We start from the raw sequence: 26,434 nt of genomic DNA on the forward strand, positions 1-26,434 counted from the left end.
AAGCGCCCTAAAACTCCCTCTGGTGGTTGTTTTGAGACGTTGTTTCGGTTAGAGAAAGAAGACAAATCCAAGATGGCCGAACGTAATGCCGAAGTATGGATTAAGACAACAATAATTTTCTCTTTTATTGTTACAATAAGATAACTTGCACATAATATTATTTTAGCTTGTAGTAAGCATGTAACAGGATAGTTTGCAACGTTAGTTAGCTAATGCTATTTCAGTTTTACGATGTCAAAGAGAACACAATGGTCATTCTTCAATAAATTAGCAAAAAATAATACATAACTGATTTGGTTACATGTAATAATCGGTAGAGGCACAAATCAACTTTTCTAGAGTGAAAAGCTCAGATTTGAGCTGTTCAGACCTTCATGAAAAAGTTGGATCTGGGTCGCAAATCCGTACAAAATTGGATTTTGTACGGATTTGCCTGCATTGTGAACACAGCCACATGTTTACACTGGATTTTATATTGGAGTATTAGAGTAAAATGAGCAGAAAACAAACGCATGCCACACTTTTCAGATTTCTATGCAGTAATCTGTGTTGGTCTGTCACATAAAATAGAAATAAAATACAATGCAAATTATGTTGACCTTCATTTATGCTTGAAAAACATTAAGCATGTTTTATTTCCATTTCCTGTGATTTAAAAGTACAGAAACAAAAGAGCTGATAACTTTTATCACTAACAAAATTTAGAACAAGCTACTGTTTCCACGTTTTATCATTCTTAAACATGCCAAAGTTTTTAATACGGTAATAACAAAGTCAGTCTGAGCTGCTTTATGGTGCAGAAATTAATCAAAAAGGACACAAACCGTTTCTAAAACTGGCAAGGATGGTGTGTGTATGGTCCAATGAGCCATTCACACACCGAGGGATTTATTTGCTCATTTTTCAAGCAACTGCTTGAGTTTTTTTTTTTTTTTTTTAACAGCTTCTGCATATTTAAACAAATAGTCACCGACGTAGCCGGGCAAACCAAAAGAAAACCATAAACCAACAGCGTTTGATTTGTGGTTAAGGCGCTTCAGTGTGACAGAAGAACACTTTTTAACTGTAAATCACAGCATGCACAGCAAACGACAGGATGGAAACACTCACGTCAGGCAAAAGGCAATGAAAAGAGGCATTGACACAATAAACAACTTTAGTTTTGTGAATAACTGGCCATTAAGAACGCACACTAGGCCTTGAATGTGAAGCTAAGTAGGTCCCCTGACACTCGTCCTTCTAATGGCTTGTACTTTGTGTATTCAGCTAGCTTAAAACAAGGATGTCAGCAGCACATAACAGGAAACTCTGCTGTTCTTTGGCTGCTCATATATCTCCCTCCACCTGCGTGTGGCTGTGTTTCAGAGCGCTGCTTTTAATCAGCGTTATGGATAGTTTTAATTTGCCAGTGTTTAATATTCCTGTCCCCATTATACTCAGGCAGTGTTTAAGCAGCAGTATTGAATTTTTAGAATGAGTCATTGTAACTGCACCACGCATCGGTAGCACAGATAATTCACGTTGGGAAAACAACCACCCCATCGCTTCTGGCCGACGAGGATAAATAAACTGCTACAGAAAAACATTTAAGCGTCATGTGTATTACTACAATGATTACTGTTAACGGGTGGGAAAAAAACAACTAAAAACATCCAGGCTAAAAATAAAATGCATCATATGCAGGTTTAATATTGCTTTTTAGAGGTGCAATGAGATTGCACTTCTGCTAAGGGGGATACATTAACTTAACACAATAATGTACCTGTACAACAAACCAATAAAACAACCACAAAATAGAAGAAAACTCTATTTATATACTAGAACAAGAGAAAAAAAAAACATCCTACGCTCTTCAGGAGATGAGATACTGATATTTATTTTAATTTAAGATCTGATATTTATCTGCATGCAGCGTCCTGCAGGGGCCTGCAACACCCAGTTTTCTCTGGATACTCCAACTTCCTCCCACGGTCCAAAAACGTGACTCTTTGGGTGTTTTTTCACATCTGATAGGCCTGTGATCTCGGTTTGATTTGGGACTAAAGTTGCAGAATTTGTTACATTTTCAGCTGCTGCAGTTTTCTTTCACAAGGCACAAACTAATAGTGAAACCTGTTCCCCTCCTAGCCTGTGGGGGCGCTGCACTACGAACCACTGAAAAAAACCCGACAAAACACCGAAGACGACACTGAGCAAAATGTAAACTACAATGGAGTAGCACCAGATTTTAGCGGTTGTAGGATTTGTCTCTTGTCTGATGGAAAAAAAAAACATGAGTCATTTCTAGCGCTAAATTCTCGCATTTGTTTTGGTTGCGTTTACCCAGAATGCCATGCGCTGTAGTCCGCTCCCTGCTTTTGGAGCGGTCTCCACTGGACATTTGCGCACCAGAGTTCACTTCAACCAAACCAAGACCAGAGTTGGTGCTTTTGGTCCGGATCAGAGTTCGATTGCTCAGACTAATTGGACTTTCTTAGCAAGCGAACAGGAGTTTTATTAAAGTGGACTAAGCAGGGCTGATGAGAATGCAGCCAAAGGGTTTTTCCCACCTCATAATCTGGTAGACTCCATTCAATTTGGGACCAAAATCGCAACATTTGTTACATTTTCAGCTCCTTCGATTCTCTTTCACACTGTACTGTGTCAAACGGCCCAAACCCTATGGAGAACCTGTTCCCCTCCTCGCCTGTGGGGGCGCTGCACCAAGAGCCACCGAAGGAAACGACAAAAACCTCTGAAGTCACTGAGCACAACTCCCTTTTTCAGAAAGACCAAGTAGCATGATATATTAGCGGTTGGAAGATTTCTCTTTTGTTTTTGGTAACAGACCACGAGACATTTCTGCCGCTAGCGTTTGTTTTGGCTGTACTTACCCAGAATGCCCTGTATTGTAGCCCACTTCCTGGTTTTTTGAGCGGTCTCCGGCCAGCTTGCATCCACACTGGAAAAACTACTTTTGTCCAGTTACTACTGCAAATATCTTTGGTTTTTTGTAAAAGACAAAAACTAACTTACATTAACTTTTCAGCAAAAAATAGCAGCTTGTTTTAAGTCAACAATTCTTAAATAATGATTTAAAAAATTATAGTTTCACTGGGAGATTATTTCACTTATTACAAGGCATTAGTGAAATAATCTGCCAGTGGAACTAATACTTTTCATTCCTCATCAAAAGGTTTACCATAAAGTAACATGTTTGGTTTACAGCACTGCCTGTGCAGCCAACCTTGCAGAAACTTATGACTATTTTTACAGGGAAATCAAGAAATTAAAAGCAATATTGGACTAAACTGTCATTTTGAGGTGCTATCCAGGAGATAACATACGTCATCGTTTTTGACATAACGTGAAACTGGTCAATATTAGAGATGTGCTGATCAGGATTTTTCCTGCCGATACCGATCACCCATGAGGGCCGATCACCGATACTGATCACCGATACAGATCATATAATAATTTTTATTTTATTTTTTTTATCATAAGCACTACCAGTTACATTATGTGGAAAAAGGAACCATGAATTCACCTTAATTTAGACAAAAACTTGTTTTAAATAACTTTTTCCAAGAAGAAAACTAGACAAAACAGGCATTGTGCAAATTGTACTGCTATCAGTAAAACTATCTTTAACAGACTGATGACATATGGAGGCTCTGAAGAGGCTAAATAATGCAAAGAGCCAAAATAAAACCTCTCAACATTGCCAAAGAAATTCAAGTACAAAACTTAACATTCAAAGGCAAATACAGGATCCATTACAATAAACAATCCTGAGTTACTGAATGAAAACTTCCTGTTAGCATGGCGGCTAGCTGATTACTGCTAGTTCTGAGTGGCTGTTTCTGACTGAGCTGAGTAATTATGCAGAACTGGGAGGAGATTGATTATTTTTTTCAGAGATTATCTGTCTCATGTTAGGACAGCGAAAGTTTTAATACGTATGTAAAATGTATTTTTTAGGTTAGATGCTGCAGCTTTAAGTAGAGGTTCGGTGTGAGAGTCACTACCAGGTGGAGCAGAAGCGGCGCTCCGTCTGTGAAATATTACTACCTTTAGCGTAGCAGCGGTTCAACAGCGAGAGCAGAACCAGCGTCTTACATCGCAGCTCCAAGACTTAAATAATTTTGCGGGTTATTTGTTAGCTTTCTGACCGTCATGCTAATCCAGGTGAGTGTTTGTAGCTGTGCGCTGCTTTACCTGCTATCTGATCCTCCATATGTCATTTTACTGCAGTGAGTCTCGATGTAGCCAAACTCTGTCAAGTATGGCATTGTTTTTATGTCGTATTAGCTTCGTTGTGTTGATGCATTTTGACCTGCTTCAATTTTCCACTGCAACACGCAAACTTCACCATTCACTCAGTGCGTCATAGTTATAGTTCCACATCGCTTAGGATTTGTTGCTGCGCGTTTGCAGAGTGAAGGAAAGAGGAGACCAGCTGCACAGGCAGGTTGAGAAATGAGATGCAGGTGATCGGTATCGGCAACAAGAGCCAATGATCGCCGATCACCGATCATGCACTTTTTCACGAAAATCAGCCAATTATGATCGGTGACCGATCGATCAGCACACCTCTAGTCAATATTACAGTAAACAACCAAAAACATGTTTACAACAAACTTTACTGTTGTTTTTATTTCTGTTAGGCAAATTTTCACATGAAACGCAACAAAACATTTTGTTCCAATTGGCCTCGACTTACAGTTTCTCAACCGGGACAATTTGGCTGAATCTGAGCTGAAATACTTAAAGTGTTACTGTAAAGAAGGATATTTCCTCTCCAAAGATTGATGTTAGCCATCTTCACTCTCTATTGTTCCATTAGGACAGTGCAGTGATATACTTATCAAGCGTCTATGCATTTTTAATAAGTTTAAATCAAAAATTTATCATGGGACTCTATTTACCCTGATGACTGGAATGTCTTCAGATACTTAATAGTCAGTCCTCTCCAAGTCTGATTAGACACACAAAACAATCTATAAAGCACAGATTCAACATACGGATGTTGTAATGAGACATGTATGCAAAATAATGTAAATGAAGTGATCTAATTGCATATATTTTACATGGATTTGGAGCACTGACTTTATCTTCCTTATTACTTCTCCGACTTGCATCTTTAATGCAGCTCTGCAATGTCCTCTTACTTGATATATAAAGCAAATATACAAGCTTTAATCTGAAATAAAACAACACCAGCTGGGATTATTTTTATGCTTGGATGCTTTTGAGGTTAATTCTTTTTTTATGGGTTTACTTGTTTGGTTGGTTCTTGCGTTAAAGCCAATTATTTTTCTGAATACACTACTGCTTTTGTGTTGTTGAACTCAAACTTCAAATAATAATCTCAACTGTGCCAGTGCATTTATATTAAACTGGTATGACAGAAACGCTATGTAATCAGAATAAATGAAACATTAAATTCAGTAATTAAGGGGCTCTTAAAACAGATGTGTTAATATCAAGGCAAACCGAGTCACGATCCAACACAATGAGGCGTCTATATAAAGACGGCACACATTTACGGTGCAAATAATTCAATAATAGTTATTTAACACAATAATTTTGCTCCTTTATAGTGTAAAATAATTTTAACATTTTAAGTCTCGAAATACATTTATACCCAAAGAATCTCGGTGTATGCTAAGCTAAGTCACTAATGTCAAGCCATGACTTGAGACACTACAGTCCGACTTAAAAACTTAACTAAATAAATAAATATCCGCATTAGGAAATTCCATTTATGCTTTATTAACAGTTAATCAAATAAAATTTTACCTGTTTTACTTCTAGCTGCACAGATGTCCTGAAATGGCGGTAGCTTCTGTTGACCTTTTTTTTAGCCTGTAGAAAGTTCCAGAAATTCCAGACCTCCAGGAAGTGACGTGATTGGTCGACGGTTTAACACATATTTTGCGTCTCTATGGCAAGCCCTTTTAACATAAAATCATGAAAACTGTAGGAACATCTCGTCTTCAGTCATTTTTCAAAACTCTGCTTGAAAACTTGTGATATACTTCAAATTAAACATAGCAAGTAAGAATTAACCATCTTTATTTAGCCTGTAGAAAGTTCCAGAACTCCAGACCTCCAGGAAGTGACGTGATTGGTCGACGGTTTAACACATATGCTGCGTCCCTATGGCAAGCCTTTTTAACATAAAATCATGAAAACTATAGGAACATCTCGTCTTCAGTCATTTTTCAAAACTCTGCTTGAAAACTTGTGATATTCTTCAAATTAAACATAGCAAGTAAGAATTAACCATCTTTGTTTCAAGTCAGTTAATACGTTACATAATTTTACTTTCAAAAGTTTATAAAAACAGAAAAAAATAAATAAAACTACGAGAATAAACTAGCACAAAATAAGATCATATTATGATTACAAGAAATATATCAAAATAGAACAAGATTAAAGTCATATTATGAGTATAGTCAAAATATTTCAAGAAGTCATAATATTACGTGAATAAAGTAGTAATATGACTTTGTTGTTGTAATACTACCACTTTATTCCCATAATTGTACTAATTTTATGTTTTTAGCCCCAATACTTTGTCCTAATTATGAGTGGGAACTTAGCGTATTTTCTTGGTACCTGAATCTATAATTTGACAGCCTATATAGCCGAGCTCTGACACAGACGAAGGCAAACATCAGGATAAGGAAAAAGAGCCACAGGGTGAATGCAGTGACATCTGACAACAGATGGAGACAACATTACAGTGTTGCAGTCCTTCATTAGAAAGCCTGCCAGCTGATGCCTCTCTACCTGTTATTCATATTGATAGCTGGCACATAATGTTCCTGGTTGCATGTCACCTTTGAAAAATTAAACCGGTTCCCTCATCTGCCTGCTCGCTGTCATTTAATTAGCAGAGATGCAGCTTCCACACCCCCCCAACCCATTACTCTCTCTCTCTATGATGCCAACATTCAAAGTAGCCATTACTGGTAAAAAAAAATAAAAAAAAAGGCAAAGATGTTGTTGTTTTGCAAAAAACAATTACCATACACTGTGTCATTCAAATACAAAGATGGAAGCTATTTATATACCAGGATGGATTATGTTTATTTGTTCAACTTTTTCACTAATGTATTTTTTTTCTACACAAAATATTTGTCAATCATGTAACATACAATGAGTCATCTAGCATAAAATAATGTGATGTTATTTTTTAATTAGAAATATCTGTTGCCAGTCAGCTGGCGTTGTCATTTTGTGGAAATGTTTTTCTGGTTTATTAAGAAACCTAAAAATAGTAAGAGTAATAAAACTAAGAGAACATTTCTACATAAATCATCCTTTGCATAGGGACTACCAGAGTCAGACAAAAAAAAAAGCACAATGGATGCAAAGCTATCCAAAACATAATAATTAATTTCAACTTTAAAGAAAGAAAATAAATGGCAATACGCTAAAGCTAGCCAATTATAAAATTTAAACAGTTACGTTTATGTGCATCTTCAAATATATATATATATATATATATATATATATATATATATATATATATATATATATATATATATATATTTTACATAGATTCAAATTAAATCCCCCTTATAAGTTTAAAAAGGCTGTATTTTAAGATACAGTTGGTAACTATAATTGGAAATTAACATTGAAATGTTAACCAACAAGCATTAGCAGCTAGCTAGCTAACCCATGAGGTTAGCTAGCTAGCTGCTAGCTACCAGGTTAACACAAATCGTGTCTGAATAGCTATTCATTCTCTCTAAGGAATAAAAATCATATAATATAGATTTTCTTTTCTTTTCTTCTTCAACCATTAATCATTATAACAGGAAATTATATTTCACAATAATCAGTCCACTAATAAAGAGAGAAAGTATAGTGTGGTGAAAGCGTTGTCGAGTTTTTATATGACAGTTTAATGCATGTGGGGGGGGAAATGGGGTTTTGTGGCCAGGAAAGAAGAATCAGATACAGACATTTCTCTGTTTTCTCCCATAATCTAAACTGATTCTGTAAAAGGCTAATAGATGGCATCCAATTTGCATATAAATGATTGGGGCGTCTTGAGTGATCTATGACTCGCAGTCGGATTCAGTTGTGAGGGAACGGCAGGGGAGGACCGGAAAACATAGCTTGGAAGACAGAAAGACAGAAAAATGAGGAAATCATGCTCTAGATTTTTGGACCTGCCTTTTCTCCAAACAAGCAGGAAATTTTTTATAACATTAAATGTCTAAAAATTATATTTACATGCTGTATTTTCATGAACTGTTCAGCTGAGTTTAGTTTGAATGTTAGCTAAGATAATTTAATTCATCTAAGATTTGTTTTCTGCTTTTAAAAACAATTTGCCAAAGCATGAACAATTTAATGTAAATCTGTTTATTCTGCTTCTGAATAAACATTTAACAAGGTGTATGTTATTCTCCAGTTGTTTCCATCCATCTCATCTGTTGGGTGCTTTATTGTTGGAGCCATAAAGGTAAAATTGAGGCAGTCCTGTGTAGATGATGAGTAAGATTGCAGGAATCATTGTCCAAATGTCTGCTGGGTGAATCGTTATCAACTGAGAGACAAAATTGTTTGCTGGAGAACAAACATCAGTTTATGTTAAAGGAAACTCGTACAAACGGTATTTTATCACGACTGTCTGCTCTGTAACTGGGTATGGTTTCTATCTGATGGGAAAAAAAGGCTCATGTTTATTTATGCTATTTTCGTTAATTTACCTTCATCTACTTTCTTTTTAGAGGTTGAGAAATACATAAAACAGCTTAAATTTAGGAATTCTAACTGTTATACATCACTACTATAATTTACTTCAATGCATATTGTTGCAAAGTTTTCAATAAGTTTTCGAAATTATTGTTAATGCAAAAATTTAGGTTGGAATAATAGTTTTTTCATTCAATTTTACAAATTGACAATGAAGAAGGAAGTGGCGATCACGTCTACTCCAGTTAGTGTTGTTTCCTTTGGTAGTTCTTGGTGCAGCGCCCCCACAGGCGAGGAGGAGAACAGGTTTTTCAAATAGTTTGGTTCATTTAACATGGTGCAGTCTGAAAGAGAACCACAGCAGCTGAAAATGTTACAAATGTTGCACAACCAAATTGAGTCTACTGGGCTATTAGGCAGGAAAACACACTTAGAGATAAATATTTTACAGTGAAAACTTGCCTATTTTACACTATTTTGTCTTCAATTGAACTGAATTTGCTCTTTAAATGTCAAACGACTCCTTTAACTAACTCCTGTTTCTGAAGTTTGTGCCTCTGACCTCTTCGGCAGGTCTCCCTTGTAAAAGAGACTCTGGTCTTAATGGGTTTTCTTACCTGGTTAAATAAAGGTTAATAATAATAATAATAATAAATCTATTTATCCCTGGAAATATTGTCTTCCAGGTGCAAATTCAGCTGTCAGCACTTTCATTTGTCACAACAATAAAACCACAAAACGTTTAATATGTCAAGAAAGTGAAAGGAAATTAAAATTAAGCATAATTACTTGTAATGTTGTATAACAATGAAACATGGTTGTAAAAGGAGTCGAAGCAAAACAAACAGAAGAGCTACTTCTCATCTGCATAGACAGAATGCTATATTACATTATTTGTATAACTGTAATATATATTTGTATATTACGCTATGTAAGCTGTCAAAACAAAACCTTCCAGACGCATTTTGGCTTCATTGTGCTTTAATGTGCAATTGATTTGCGTAACTGGAGACATACTGATGATAATGAACACAGGAGGCCATCCATCCTCTTTACAAATGCCAGTTCCATCGTAAAGTGCTGATCAGCTTATTTCTGCATGATGCACTGTTAATGGCGGCCACGTAATGGCTTCCCTCCGTGCGACCAATCATTTCAGCAAGTAGTGTATTATCTGAATGTACTTTAAAGTGTTCGGCCTTCGATTTCCTCCTTGCAGTGCCGCGGTTGTGTTTATTTAAATATTGAGCATCTTTACCGCTCAGGATACATGAGGGGAAGATGCAGCGGCACTAAAAGTTCAGGGTCAATTATTCTGCTGGGTTTCATTAAGAGGCTGTCTGTAAGAAAATCAATCTCTTCTCTTTTAATCATACATGCTCAATACCGGTTCAAAACAAATGACAGGGTGAAATATGTGCTGCTCTAATGAGGGAAATGAAGCTCAAATTGGGAAAGAAACATCGACATCTTTGGAAGCTGTAATGTGGTTCGGAGTGATTGATATTTTGATAGAGGCAAAGACGGGTCAACACGGTCCTGTCTGGCTAATGAGATAAGTTTGTATTGTGGTACGATTGAAAAGACTAAACTAACTTAAATGTAACTTTTCAACAAGATACAAAAGCTTGTTTTAAGTAAATAATTCCTTAATATTGATGAAAAGATACAAGTTCTACTGGCAGATTATTTCACACACTTAAATTTAAATATGCATCTACCATGTTAAAAATTGAGCCTGCTAAAGTTTTTAATTTTAAGCTTATAAAAGCTTAAAACTAAGCTAGCTAATTTAGTAAAGATGTTAAATATTGAGCTTGATACGAACGTTTTTAGGTTTAAGTTATATATTTAGCTTAACAAAATTAGCTTCCTGACTAAATAATTAATAAGCTTACTAACTAAATGTTTAGCTTGCAGATTAAATATTTAGTTTGTGAACTAAATATTTAGCTTCAAAACAAATATTTAGCTAGCAAGTTAAATATTTAGCTTGCTAATTTTTTTGCTTTAAATATTTAGCTTGCTAACTAAATAATTAGTAAGCTAAATGTTTAGTTTACTAACTAAATGTTTAACACCTTTAGTTTGCTAATCAAATATTCAGTTTGGAGCTAAATATTTAGTTACTGAACTTAATATTTACCTTTAAAACAAATATTTAGCTAGCATGTAAAATAATGAGCTTAAGAAATGTTTTAGCTTTAAACTAAATATTTATCTTTGACCTAAATATTCAGGTTCTTGGTAAATGGTTTGTACTTGTATAGCACGTAAGTCCAGAAGACCCCAAAGTGCTTTACACATCCTAGAACTCCTGTTGGGTTGCTAGGTGATGGACGGAACTCTGCTGGGGTTGCTAGGTAACGGCACAGTGCCCTCTAATTTGACGTTATATTCTGAGGGTTTTTGAAATGGCTAATTTCCCACACACCAAAGAAGATCAACTTATTGCCAAGAAAACTTTTATTTTATATTTTTAGAAGCAGTAGAAACTGAAAAGTAGGTGGGAAAATGTGCATAAAATGAATTTTTCCATAATAAGTCCCCTTTAAAACACTTTGATGTGTCAAAAACTGAAGTTGTTTGTCAAAAACACCACTGTCTGCGTGCATGAAACCAGGAGGAAATAATGACAAATGAACAAGAGCTGAATGGTAATCAGCAAGCAAAGGCCAAGTGTGTCAAGGGCCGGGGGGAAACTAATTGGATAAAAACCAAGGAGGACAAGCGCTAAAACAAATCAGGAAGTACATCAGAGGGGGATGGAGGAAAAAAACTCCCAGATTTCGTGGAAAAATACAGATTGGCATAAAAAAATGTAAACCAGAGCACAAAAACATGATGCTAGCTTAGAGTTTATTCTTTATTACAGGCTGTGAACTCTTCAGATCATTAATTTATGCAATTTACTTTCTAATGAGTCGATTAAATTTAGATTTTAAAAGGGCTGACATGTTTAATTAATTTGTGGCGGATAATTTGCCTTACAACATTCAAGGCGTTCCCTATTGTATTATACGCATCCTAAGTTTAATTATTCCTAAAAAAATAAAAAAATAAATAAAAAATAGAACTTTTTTTTAGTTTTTGAAGTCATTACTGGTTGCAATTTTGAAGAACTTTCTGTATTATATTATCCAAAAAGATTAAACACCTGATCAACACCTTTCGACAAATATTGAAGATTAAACATCAAGACCCTCAAATTGATGAGTATGAGCTAATGCATGTGAATTAAAACCTTCTTTTCTGACACTGGATGATTGACTAGGGCAATGAGACGGAAAAATCTGCCTCCTTATGTAAAATGACCAATCATTAATTATGTATACACCTTGATGAGATGCTTTATTTTTAGGCACTGCTGAAATCCCCAAAGCGTGACCTTTTCATGGCGCCAAGCAAACAACGGGGTATTTATTACATGCATACTTCACATGGATATGACAGCGAGGCTCACAAACAATACATTTACCGACCAGAGTCACTGTGATGTTATATATCTACATTGTGTTCACATTCTGTTTAATTAAAATCAAAGAAAACCTTCTTTTGCTGTACTGCTTTGCAGTTGGTAGAATAAATACAACAATTTTACATCCCCAGCTTTAAAAACGACTGACTTTTCTTACCTTAATTGCTGAACTATTGAGATGCGTGGCATCCGTCTCCGCTGACCTCTTGGTGTCCACAGTTGGAAATCTGTGGTGATGATAATTAAGGCTCATCAGAAAGCAAAGACCCACAGGTCAGGCGCTGACGATTAAGAATTTATTTTATATTAGTCTGTAGGATGGAGTTGGGGACAAGTGAGTGTATAGAGTACCTTCAAACCAAAAATATATTAAAGAATCTTTTCAGTATAATGTATCGTCTTAATTTCAGAAGTCAGTATCTTCTCTGTAGAAGGCAGCCATGATGCTATTCCTAAAAATATGTAGCAGAGCTGCCTTATCTACCCTACAGATTGACACAAATGTAATTTGGTTAAGATAATTAAAGCAAATTCATGTCTAGTGGAAAGTGATGAAAAGCTCACTTGTTGTCAATGGACTTTAGCTTTTGTATCAGTTAGCATGAATAGCTGTTAGCTCAAATCATCAATAGCTTAACTAGGACAATTTACGTCACTCCAGGTTCACACAAATGTAGTTTGGTTCAGACAAAAGCAACAAAGCAAATTTATATCTAATGCAAAAGTGGAGAGGTGTAAAAACATTTTTAAAAGCTCAAATTCACTGTTAAACAAGCTCTGTTGTCATTAGCTGTTAGCCTGAATTATTGGTAGGTTAACTACCAATGGTGTTTGTGTCTCTACACATTGACATAAAGCAGATTCATGTCTAGTACTAAAGTGATAATGAGAAAAAACATTTTAATAAGCTGATATTTTCTGTTAAACACACAGTCAATAGCTGTTAGCTTGGGTGTTAGCATAGCTATTAGCTTGAATTATTATTGTTTAACTACCAATGGCAATTTGTATCACTACAGATTGACACCAATGTAATTTGGTTCAGACAATTAAAACAAAGAAAATGTATCCCTAGGCTAAAGTAATGAAATGTAAAAAACAAAAAAAAACAACTGAAATTCACTGTTAAACAAAATCTGTTAGCTTGGTAGCCATTAGTATGATTAGCTATTAGCACAGATAGATGTTAGCATGCATAGTTTTTAGTAAAAGCAGATCTTATTGTGACAAATAATAAAAAACAGATTATTTTACTTAGATCAAGACATATTCTGTATAAATTAAATAATCTGTCAGTAGAACTAGTAAATTTTTTTATCAACATTAAGAAATTGTTGACTTATAACAACCTCCTATGTTTTGTTAAAAAGTTGCTTGTACGTTAGTTTTGTCTTATTTCAAATTTACTAAGATATTTGCACCAAAATCTAGACCAAAAATACTTGGTTAGATTTTGAATTTTTGCAGTGTAGCTGCTAAAAATGTAGTGAAGACAATAAATAAAGCTGCTTTTTAAATGTAAAGTAATTTATATTCTTGTGTGCTTTACTTTAGTGTATTGTTCTAGTGCACAGAATATAATTGACAGGTAAAGTTTAAGATCTATTTGGTAATTTTTTTAGCAGCTGGGAATATTCGCACCAACACCACTATTAAAATCGTTAGCGGTTCTGGAGTTCACTACATTTATTCGTAACCCTCAGCAGCAACACTGACAGGCAAGTTTATGGATCCTTTACAAGAGATCTCAGACAGGAATGAAGAACTGCCATGGAAAAATAAACCGAAAAATAACCAATAATCGACATATTACGTTCACGGTGTCATCTAAAAACGGTAAAGAAAAAAGTTTAACACTTAAGAAGATTTAAGGCGGAGAAAAATCCCCTAATAATCCTTGATAAACACATTAGGTCCTGGGTGTAATTTGGCTCCCTGATTGGTACAGACAGCTCGAATGAGGATAGATATGCCAGTCTCTCCAGCCTGACTCAGAGTGATTGATGACTGCTGGGTTTCTTTTCCTGCATGGAAATCTACCTGAGAGCCATACCAAGTCCAAACTGCCCACACTCTGTCACCTCACATTACATCATGGAAATCATTTCAATATAAAACACTTTTTTCCCCTCCAAACAGATAGCAGATACATATAAAAACACACAGAGGATGAAATTGATTATTTAAAAAGATGTAAAAGTGCATACGAAACAGGTCAAACAATTTATTTTTTAATCTGCAACACTGGGGCCTGCAGGGATTCATCGTTATGAAATATGGAAGGTTGTTTTTTAAAGTAAAGCAATGTTTCTCCCTCTACTAATGCACAACAGGCCAAATAATGCACAGTAATTCACCCTAAAAGCAACAAACAGGTTTCACCAAATCATCACAGACCATCTTCAGTCGTATGTGCAATGACTGCCCCCTGGTGGTCACATTAATAACAGCCATGTTAATCTGGTGCCAGTCTACGATGGCGGATAGAGCCACACCACTAAAAAATAAAAAATAATAAATAAAATTACAAGAATAAATCCAAAAAACGTTGAAACAGTAAGAGATTATTACGAGAGAAACCTCGTACGTGAATAAAGTTATACAAGTTGAAATACAAGGCTTGTACGAGAATAAAGTTGAAATAAGAAAATACTGTCGAAATAATGAGAATAAATTATTATGAGAATAAAGTTGTAATAATATCAAAAATAATGAAAGAATAAAGTCAAAATAACACAAAAATAGCCGAAAAATATGAGGCTAAAGTCGCACTAGAATAAAGTCACAATATTTTAAGAATAAAGTGAAAGTAATACGAGAATAAAATAATATTGAGAATAAAGTCAAAATTATATGTAAATAAAGTTCTAATAATATTTTTAAAATCAAAATACATAAATAACAGAAAAATTACAAGAATAAAGTCATATGAGAATAAAGTCCTAAAATTACGACTTTATCCTCGTAATTCTACAAAAAACATTAGAAATGTGTAAGTAGGCAAAGCTGGAACTTTAATCTTCAACAATGGTAAATATGAACAAAAATGACATTTAACAACTCCGGCTTTCTTCTGTTTCTGCTACTTTTGGATCCGATCTTCAATTAATCAAGTGTATTAATAGACCCGTTTCCTTGACGCAATAAAAGGTCACTGGCATCCAAAACATTACATTTCTCATTCTTAGAAAAGTAATCGTTAAAAATCTAGATTCAGCCGCAAGTCGGCTCATGTTCCTGTGACGAGTCCTGTCTTTTTTTTTTCCAACTGGTTTCCCTGTGATCTAATCAAAACAATGTTTAAAACTCAAACATTTATGCAAAAGAGCGGCACAATAAAGATTTCATTCATGTCATACGCTTCAGATGCGACTTCCTGTGACCCCTGACGAGAGCCGAGCTGACAAGGAAACAAACTGTCACGCCGTACGAAACAACGGGCCCCGTCAACTTCATGCTTCAAAACCACGCCGGTGATTTGTTAAGTGTGAAACGAATTCAAAGGGGGGAAAAAAATGGATTATTATTATGTGCAGAGGCAGCTTGTGACAGCAACGTAATTGTAGCTTTGCTGGCTGCTAGAAGAAAAGAAACAACAAACTGTGGATGTTTGCACCAATAAATGTAAATCAACTGGATTTTTTAAGGTTTTGCTTTCAAAATGAATATATTAGACAAGATACAAAAAGGAGGAAGAATGACCACATTTCTTAACACAAGTTTATATTTCTCATAATATTTCATTTTTATGGAATCATGTTTTAGTCATTTGTAAGAACTCGTCTCTGGGGATTCCTGTGAAAGCCAAACACGAATTAAATGAAACTTTACAAACTATTTTATGCTTTACTTGACAGTATAATTTTCTCATGCTGGCTTGACGGACGTCTTTGACAGACGTTTCCAAAAGTTGTCTAAATTGTGGCCCTTTTGCTTCTTCTTGAACCGGATAACTCTTTAACTCAGAATTATTATCCAAAATTCACTTTTTGTATTTTTTTATACTTCATTTGGAAGTAACTAACTAGACGTTCATGTTTTGGTGTCTCGAAAACGAGCCGTTTCAAAAACCTCCCGATTGTCAAGTCGCATTTGAAGGGCACTGCTCCGTTGCCTAGCAACCCCAGCAGAGTTCCACCCGTTACCTAGCAACCCAAGTGGAGTTCCAGCACGTTTGATCGGCTGGTTTTACTGCCGTAGATGGCTGCTGGAAATAGACAACTGGTTTGTTGTTGACTTGCCATCTAGAAACCACTTGCTGCATTCTCTTGTTGGTTGTGCAGGAGGCTCCATTTCTGCTTTTCAAAGATGTACGGTTGTATAATTGTGAATCTGTTTGTAGCCATTTTCACATGCGAGTGTAAACGTCGAGTTTTAACCAAGATCTTGCCTAATTACTGGGCAAAGAGTCAGTAGTTCCTTTCCATGTATGATCTCCTAAATAACAAATCAATTGACTAGCAAAACCTTTGGCAGTGAGTAAAATAAATTAATATGCAGTTTTTTTCTAACTTGCATTTTTACAGTATATTTGTTTCAGTTTTTCATTTAAATTAAAAACCAGTCCCTGTCTGTTTTGTTTTATCTCCTTGTCTGAATCAAATTAATTCAAAGTATTTCAGCCCCTGAATGTTGGTGGGCGTTTGTTGCTAAACACTGAAGCATTAAAAACACTCAAGACATTATCAGTGTGAGTCACTGACACGAATAAAACCAACACAAAGTATCCAAGATAAATGGTAAAACTAACAGAAACATTATTATTTTGCTTAAGAAAAGGTTTAATGGTGATTTGATTACATATCACAAGCCTGTACTTCAATAATCAAACATATTTGACTGAAATAATGGATTAATCTTCTTTAAAGCTTAATAAAGCCCTTTTTAATCTGTATTGACTCTTCTGACTTTATATCTGATTAAAATACAAGCTCTGATTCTGTATTTACACATACATTTTTTTATTTTCTGCCCTTTGCTATAAATCTGTGGCCTTAAAAAATTGGAAAAAAAGAAAAAATTTTTAGGAAAATTACAGTCGACAGGCACATAATTGTCTTTGCAAGATCCCAAAGGTTCACATTGAATTATTCAAAAGAGCCCTCTTGTTCTCTCAGTCTGGATCGACCTCATTACAATATAATCTAAGCTTAAACACTGATTTACCGCACCCTGGAGAGCGCTCACAATGAGCAAATTCAATAGCAAAATCTGGTTGTCCCCTGACTGTACCACCCTGAAAATGTTCAATGTTTTATATGTATTTATCTTCCGTAATTTGTTTAGTAATTTGTAAGTTGATTTTCATCCAGTTTTCATGGTGGTTAGTTTGACTTGAATATATTTTAAGCAGCAGACATTTAATTATTATGTTGCTGCCTTTGTTTATTTAATGTTTTTATTTCAAACAAGGAAGAGAAAAACACTGTGCTGAATTTCCAATGCACGACTTACAAAGTTCACACATTTGGAAACAATAAAGCGAGGGTTTGATATACAGTAGGCATGAATGTAAATACAACGGCAGAGTAAAGGGAGAAAAAATAAAAAAGGTTCACGCAGGAGTGCAAAGTGCCTCTCTTCTACGCTTCAGAGCTTTCTATGTTCATTCTTTCCACTCTGGTCTTCAATTTCACAGTACAAACTGAAGTGCATTTCACTCAAACTTGAGAGAAAGCTGAACTCTGACTTGAGCTTAAAGGAAATATGACAAAAAAAACAACATTCAATTCAACATTTCACATAATGCTGCTCAAGGAAAAACACTATAAAAACATGAAAGCGAAAAGAGAGAGGGTGCAAAAAGAAACATGGAAAATGTACAGAATTACACTAACTGGTTAATGCAGCTTTGAGTTTTGAGACACAATATTACCCAAAACACTTATTTTTGTTAGCTACTAATTGTGTATAACAAGCAAACATGTTTAATTGATGCTGTTTTTAACTGCTAACTTTGCTAACCTCATGTAGCAGCCGGTACCTGGACGTAAATGTTAGTGTGACTCTTTTATGTTCGTCTCATATCCAATAGGTTGACTTCACAACAAACGCGTTCAGATTCCTTGTATTTATTCTAAGAAAAGAGGAAATCTAGTTGGTGGTTAACATCAGTCCAGCCCCATTAAATTAAATACAATGAGCAGTTGGCAGCGGTTAACGTTTGGAAAATTAAATATAAACATAGCAGAATTATTCATGAAACACTGTGTATGATTACATTTATCTAAAATATATGTTAAAATATTATATTTGTAAAGAAAACACAGAGTTGATCCTAATACATACTACCGTTACCAACGGTAACAGAAAAAGGGGGGCGGAACTGTCAGTTACCGGTTACTATGGTAACCAGCAACTGCCAAATGCAGCATAACAGAACTTGATACATACACCAATAAATGTCTGACGAAACAACTTCTTGACTAAGCAAAAATAAATTCAAAGAACAAACTTCACATTTTTAATATTGCTAAAATAAAACCCTGTTATACTAGCATTCATTTTACGAAGCGGAAAATTATTTCCATTTAGTAAATATCAATATCAAAAACATATATTTTTTAGTTGTTAGCATTGCAGCTAGCTGGCTGTGCTGACGTTCTATCAGTAGTAAAGTGCATAAACAGAAACAATAGGTTGCCATCTGACAAATAAAGGATTAAGATGCTAAACAAAATAAGATGAGAATTTAAAACGTGCTATATTTTTTGTAGTAATAATTTAAACGTCTACTTTTCTAACTTCCTGTAACTGCTAAGGTGCTTATGTTAGCTTGTGCATTAACAAGAGCAACTATCTTTCTAAACACAAAAAGGCTTTTCATTTAGAAAAAAACAAATCATTAAGATGACTGTGAGCAAAAAAATAGCAAATCATATGCACAGTAAGTGGTTTTGTTGCACATGATCTACAAAGATTGCCAGTGCAATTGATTGCACATGTAAAAGTGGTGCAAACCGCCCGCTTCTTAAAGAGACAGACGCCAAGACATCAAACTGCTATGTCAAGTTTCTTTTATGTTTTATGTTTGATATGTGAAGTATTTTCAGATAACTGAGGCCATACATAGAAAAAAAAGTACAATTAAAATTACAAGAATAAAGTCATAATAATTTGAGAAGTCATACCACAATAAAGTAAAAATAAGAGAATAATGAGATGCGATGACGGGTGAGAAAGCATTTCACATGTTTAAAGACTCTACTCTGCATTTTGTTCAGATTAATTTGTTGATTTTGATCCTGTCACCACGACAGGGCAAAGAGATTCAACTAGCTTATGGAAATATTTTCAAAATGAAACATTTCACAATCCAAAGCTGCATTAACCAGGAGTTTTTCAATGAAATATTGACATGAATCAGGTCAGGTTGATCCTTTGTTGACATGACTAGACTTTCATATTGTGGACAAATGTAGCTTTTAGGCTTAGAAAAGGAGTGGGCAGTGCTATTTGGCAAAACTACAAAATCCATTTTATTTTTTAGCCGCTGTAAGTTAATTGATTAAAATCACTCTGAACACCCACAGCCTATTAGCTTAGCCCTCTGTGGATGTTTCCATCCATCTAGTGGTTCAATACAACATCAAATAAACTGTCTTTTATCTTAAAGAAAAGCTTTTTAGGTTTTAACACCTACAGCTGGTAGATCATCTTTATTTAGAGTAATGCAGAGATCATGATAATAATACATTAAGGAACTACCTATAATTTTATTTTCTAAAATATGTTGGATTATAAATACTCTAAAGATTTAAATCATTAAATTTTATCTTACAGTAGCAAATAAAGATTAAAGGTGACCTATTATACTTCCCTGAACAGATTAAGACATGTCTGTGGTCTATACAAAACATTTTTTTTGCTCAAAATCATTCTTAGATCATGAGATTTTAGTCTGATCATTACAGAATGAGCTGCTTTAGGGCCTCTGTCACTTTAAATCCTAATAAGTTGCTGCTGGCCACGCCCCCCAACTCTATGCTTACACTCACACATAAAAATGGCTGCAAACAGATGTACAATTATACAAAAGTACATCTTCGAAAAGCAGAAGTGGAGCCTCCTGCACAATTAAAAACAATGCAGCAAGTGGTTTCTAGAAGGCAGACGTTGTAGAGGTGGGGATTTATCACATTGTTTATCATTAATTGTGATGAATTTCTTATAATAATTTTGATGACTATTTTCTCCACTAATGCTTCAAAACAAAGAAACAAACTTGAAAATACAGTCACAGTATGCAGCTTAGTGATACAAATCACACTTCCTTACGCAACTGTAATTCAAAAGAAGCAAATTACAAATTGGAATTTTTTTAAAGGGCATTATTTGTGTTTGTGGGGTTGTAATTGTTGTGTAACACAGTCACAGTTATACAGTTACCTAAAAAAGAAGTGAATAGTTTTTATCACAATAGTGCCATAAAACCTTAAGTCCATATCGCCCGCCCTCACCAAGTCAGCCACTGAACACTTGTCTTTTCCAGCAGCCATTGTACATAAAGAGGTAAAACCAACTAACCAAATGTGTCAGAGCTCCACTGGGGTTGCTAAGTAACATGCGGAACTCTGCTGGGGTTGCTAGGTAACGGTCTGCACTTGGCTGGGGTTGCTAGTTTTGAAACGACTCACTTTTCAGACACCAAAGATCATTAAATTATTTCCAAACAGTGGCTAGGTGTTTTTTTAAGTACTTAGGATGTTTTAAGGAGCAATAGAAACCCAAACAGAAGAACTAAAATGTCCAAAATGTGAATTTTGTGCCCTTTAATATTTAACATTTAGAAACCTTAATCATATTTGATTATCTGAAAAAGCTCTTTCTACGTGTCTCATCATTATATCATGAGAGTCTGATGTACTATAATCTGATTGAGTGACTGAACAACCTATATCACCTTCAAGTGTCACTTGGCAAAGGTCACGGCTCAAAGCTAATTCCTAAGTAATGATAACCTGCATCCTTTGTGCAGTTTGGCTCATTTGCATCAGTTGTCCTTCAGTTCATTTCCGTTTGTGCAGTGTTGTGTTCACTGAGGAAGAGGGAGAATGGCCACTGCCTCACCTCCGATGGTATAGTGGAAAGCTCATTCTGAACCTTTTAACTTGACAAAGCAAGAAATGTTCTGGCTAAGAATGGGTCCACAGAGGCCAACACGTCACAGAAAGGAGAACCGGTGTGTGCACAGGGAATGCAATAAGGCTGCACTGCAGTGTATGCATTTTAGTTATTTTTGACCATTTGATAAATGTGCCTACCTTTTCCCTTGGCACAGTAATCAAGAATCAGTTAAAATATTCCAGCTCTGGAAGGGGGTACTTCCTTAAGAAGCTGAAAGTTGTGGATAATTCTCAGAGATGTTCACAAATATTTTTTTACAATTCGCTGAAAGTTAGTGTGAAGTCTCCAATTTTTAAATGACTAGTTCAAGTCTCTAATAAGAACCTAAGAAAGACAAAGATTTGTGAGACTTGAGTCCCAAACTACAACTGTGAGTTCCATCTTAAGTCTTTACAGCACGAGTCTAGGTCAGGTTTCAAGTAATTTAGGGAATAGTCCAAGTCAAATCTCAAGTTTGAAAGGGACAAATCCATTTCAAGAATCAAGTCCTTGAGGATAAGTCCAAGTGAAGCCTCCTGTCTTTTAGCACTAATTATTACCTAATTAAACTATTATGCCTCCTTGAACAGGTTAGGATAGTTCTATGGGCGATACAAAACATGGTCATTACATTTTGTGCTTGTGTTGCTAGGTAACACTCGTCTTTTCCAGCTTCCATTGTAAACCAGCTGCCCAAACGTCGAGGAAGTCTGAGTTACTAGGTAACGGGCTGGGCTTGGCTGATTTATGACGATACATGCTTGTGGTTCTTGAAATTGAACATCTTCCAGACACCAACAATTTTACCTTAAAGCCAAAAAATGAAAAGGTATTTGGTTTTTAAGTGCTTGGGCTGTTTTTAGAAATAAAACAGACCCAAATGGAAGTTCAAAAACGCTCAAAATGTGAACGAGTCATCCAGCTCAAGAAGAAGCCAAACTAAACAAAGAGCCACAAATTAGACAACATTAGGAAACCCTGCTCATGAAAATCATGATTTTTAAATAAAGTATTATTACATTTAGAAAAATTAAATTTATCTTAAGGATATACAAGAAAATCCTATTTTCAACAGGTATGTCAAAAACATGTTTTCTATAAAACTAAAAATTTTATGTTACCCGTTTCAAGAAATCTAAATTTGTTCCAAGAAATTATGTCATACTTTCTCTTATTTTCATCTTGTCTGGGATATTATTTTTGAAAGCAAAACCCTAAGAAATCTGAGCAGACTAATCGTGTTGGAGCTCCTCTTGTTGCTAGGCAACCGGTTGAAATTCATTGGGGTTGCTAGGCGACGGGCAGTGCCTTTCGATTTGTGACATTACATTCTGAAGGTTTTTGAAATGTCTCGTTTTTCTGATACTAAAAAACATTTAGTATCAGAAAAACACCAGAATTGGGTGTTTTTTCTAAGTGCTTGGACTGTTTTTAGAAACAGGAGAAACCCAAATGGATGTAGAAAAATGTGCAAACTGATTTTTAAAAACAACAAAATTTATACATCAGCACTTATTCCTGCACTCCGACTTGTGCAGCCCATTGTGGTAAGTGATGTGGTTTTCAGCTATTTTTCTAAATCTCTACTTCTCCAGGGTTTTAGCAAGGAAACATTTGTTCCCATTTTATTTCCTCTCCTCTGCGGCCATTTTCTCTGTTTTACAATAGAAATCTACACAGCTTAAGTCGTTATTTTCATAGCATTTCTGAAAATGTTTCCCATCTGGGCAGCAAAGACAGCGACAGGTCAGCCTGCACTTGACGTACTCCCAACTTTCTTTAATCGCCAGTGGATCTGGTAAACTGGGGGGAAAAGCATTCACCCTGCAGACATGATTTTTTGGAAAATAGCGCGAGTAAAAATGTGGGACATTACTGCAATTTGTAGGAAGAGCAGAAAAGAATAAAAAGCTGTACTGTCCCACATAAACGCACCTGGATTCTTTACTCTTAGCACCAAAAAGAAGATAAATGTTTATCCAGCATTATGTCTGTGTAAAGCAGGAAAAATTAAAGGAGGATGGTTCATGTTCCCTTATGACAAGATGTCTTCTGAAGAAAGTGTACGCAAGGCAACCAGACGTGCTGTCAACATTAGGACTGCTGGCCGTCTTTGGTCCTTTTTATTCTGCGCACACAAAGGAGTGATTGGCTGGTGATTTTACAACGATCATCACTCGAGCCGAGTAAGTCAAAGAGCAATTAAATTGCTATTCTGCTGCAGTTGCACATTTTCTTGACACTCGTTTTCCACTACCCAGACTCATTCAATATTTTCTGCCTGAGGAACGGGATGAAACCCTTGAAAAAAAGAGATGAAACTAGAAGACGACTAGCAGTCGATTATGATCACTGGAGAAGTCTAGTGTGGATATTTAAACATTTGGGGCATTACTTTCAATAAAATTTTATCAAATCAAACATGTCCGTTTCATCTGAGTATGGACTTAGTGAAGGTATTCTCTAGGGCACTCCACACCAAAGCAATGCAAAGAAACCACAAAGAAATTAAAAGCAACTAGGGGTGTTTTTCCCCGCCTGACAGTCTGGTACACTCAGTTTGGTTGGGAACCAGAATTGCAACATTTGTTGAATTTTCAGCTGCTGCGGTTCAACATTCTGCACTGTGTCAAACAAACTACAGCTTTGAAAAACCTATTCCCCTCCTCGCCTCTGGGGGCGCTGCACCAAGAACTACTGAAGGAAACAACATGAAAACCTCTGAAGAAGACAATGACCGCAACTTCCTTCTTCCCAAAATGTAAACAAAAACTTTAGTTGTAGGATTTATCTATTCCCTTTGGTGCTAGCAGGAGCCATTTCTCCTGCTTGCGCTAAACTATCACGTTTGTTTTGGTTGTGTTTACCCAGAATGCCCAGCGGTGTAGTCCACTTCCCGCTTTTGAAGCTGTCTCTGGTCTGCTTGATATTCACATATGCATTCAAACTGCACCAGAGTTCACTTCATCCGAACAGAGACCGAGGTTTTTTGGGTGGACGAAGGTTCACTTTTTTGTCCTAAAATTTCAGCTGTGACCCAAAATGGTCAACTTCCTATTGTGTTTGTGGCATTTTGTTTGTTACATCTCTACAATAACTGTGAAATAAAACAACAAACCAGAACAAGCAGCTGCACTGTTGATTAAAAACAAGCACCAAGATCTTAAACCTCCTTTTGTTGCCAGAATTGGCAGCTGTTTTTGCATTACTTTGGTGTGGAGTGCTTTAGATCAAGTCCTAATCTATTCAGTTCAGACAGATTAGAATAGTTTCTTTCTTCTTCTTGGACAAAAATAATGTGGGCAATATGGGGAAAAAAATAAGAATTTGTATTTCTGAATTGTAATGGTTGAAAAAAGCTAATTAAAAAGCTTATAGGGATGATTTTTGCAGCAATACTTTCAGGTAGAATCCCAGTATGAGTGTAATTAATAAAACTCAGCTTCATCACAGAACTTTACCTTGAAATGCAGTCTGCTTCTACACTTGAGGTTTGCCTTTTTCTTGTCAGAATAGTGATATATTTGTCTTCTTTCTGCTATCAGTGGCTCTTTTTAATCCTCTTCAGTCATTTTGTTTGTGTACCCTTTCAGAAATATTCTTTTTTTTTAATAACCACATTCTGGAGGGTATCTTTTTAACTCCACGCTTATAATGAAATGAATATATTTTCGAAAATAACCTTCCCAGGCTGTGCATCATTATGATGAACTGTGCTAACACAGCAGGCGAAATATCACCACTGAATTGCCCTTGAGAATTAGCTTTTCTGTAATATATCCCAAAATGAAAAAAAAAAGGGAGAAAACATGTAACACAAGCTTTTCCTCCTGAGTATCTGTACCCTAGAGTCAGGGAAGCATCTGGTGGAGAAGTTAAATCCATCCAGAAGCCATACTGTCAGTTCAGGTCCCGGCGGGTTGTGAGGAAACCAGTGACAGACGTTCAAACCTTTAAAACACCTGGGTTCTTCCTGGCCTTAATCACAAATTCACCACTGCAACATCCTTTTCTTTTCTTTAAGAAGAAAAGATGTGGGAGGGGGTGACCCACTGAGATAAAAACAGCACGGTCTTCTGTTTTGTGATGTTAGTTAATACCGCTGCAGAAAGATCTCCCATGCGCAAAAGTATTTGAATTGCAAAAAGATTTTAATCTGCAAAGCTTATAATGAGACAAGAACGTTGGGTCAGGGATGTTTTCTTTAAGTTTTACTGATAATCATAGATTCAGACGTTTGATATACTTAAACCAGCACTGTTTAGTCCGCTTTAATCCAAATCCAATCCGTTTGCCTAGAAAGTCTGCTCCAGAAGCAGGAAGTGGTCTACAGACCAGGGCATTCTGGGTAAATGGAACCAAAACAAACGCGAGAGTCGCTGGCAGGAGAAATGACTTGTGGTCTTTTACCAACGGCAAAAGAGAAAATCTGATGCTTCTCCAGTTTTGTTTATATTTTGTGAAACAGGAAGTTGTGCTCACTAGCTGCATTTCCATTACAAATGTGCGCAAAACTTTAATATCCCACTAATGTTGAAAAACACAATTTCGCAATTGCAGTGTTTCCATTAAATAACACAATTAAAATCACACATGAATAAAGTAATTAAAAAACACACAGCATCATCATCTTCCTACCACTTCCTGTTGTCTTGTTCATCATTTCCGCCAGTAGTAACATCCGGCTGTTGGTCACATGACTCCGGTGATGCAAAAAAAAAGTTTTTCCATTGCAGTTTTGCAAAATATTCTCAAAAAGCCACCTCATCCTGGCGCATAAACTTATCAAAAAAAAAGTTTCTTCTAAATTGGCGTGTTGCCATTAAGTTTATTTATTTTCATATTTCTAAAACAAAAACAAAATCTGACCAAGCATTTTGTCTGGTTTGTAGAGAAAATATATTACAAGACAAAACTAACTTGAGAGTAATTTTTAAGCAAGATGTACCAGCTTGTTTTAAGTAAATATTTCCTAATACTGATGAAAAAGTACTAGTTCCACTTGCAAATTATGGGATTTATACCTAGTACTTTTTAATCAATATTTGAGGAATTATAGAACAAGTTTCATTTTCTTCTAGAAAAGTTAGTTGTACTGTACTTGTTTTTTTTTCCAAGTATGTTTGAACTAGAATAGCTCAAAAATACTTG

At 35.6% G+C, this 26,434-nt stretch overlaps 2 long non-coding RNA genes across 2 annotated transcripts in view; one reads left to right on the plus strand and one right to left on the minus strand.

Moving 5' to 3' along the window:
- LOC145549352 (uncharacterized) overlaps positions 1 to 26,434 on the minus strand; it is an 89,410-nt gene that overhangs the window by 29,138 nt on the left and 33,838 nt on the right. The window contains exon 3 of the long non-coding RNA XR_014085288.1: positions 12,336 to 12,405. This is a non-coding gene — a long non-coding RNA (uncharacterized LOC145549352). The remainder of the gene's footprint in view (positions 1 to 12,335; positions 12,406 to 26,434) is intronic.
- Positions 22,567 to 23,704, plus strand: LOC103456691 (uncharacterized). The gene is made up of 3 exons (XR_532292.2): positions 22,567 to 22,830; positions 23,285 to 23,469; positions 23,545 to 23,704. It is a non-coding gene; the product is annotated as an uncharacterized LOC103456691 (long non-coding RNA).

Source organism: Poecilia reticulata, chromosome 20 (genome assembly GCF_904066995.2).
Source record: "Poecilia reticulata chromosome 20, P_reticulata-male-v2, whole genome shotgun sequence".
Classification (NCBI taxonomy): Eukaryota; Metazoa; Chordata; class Actinopteri; order Cyprinodontiformes; family Poeciliidae; genus Poecilia; species Poecilia reticulata.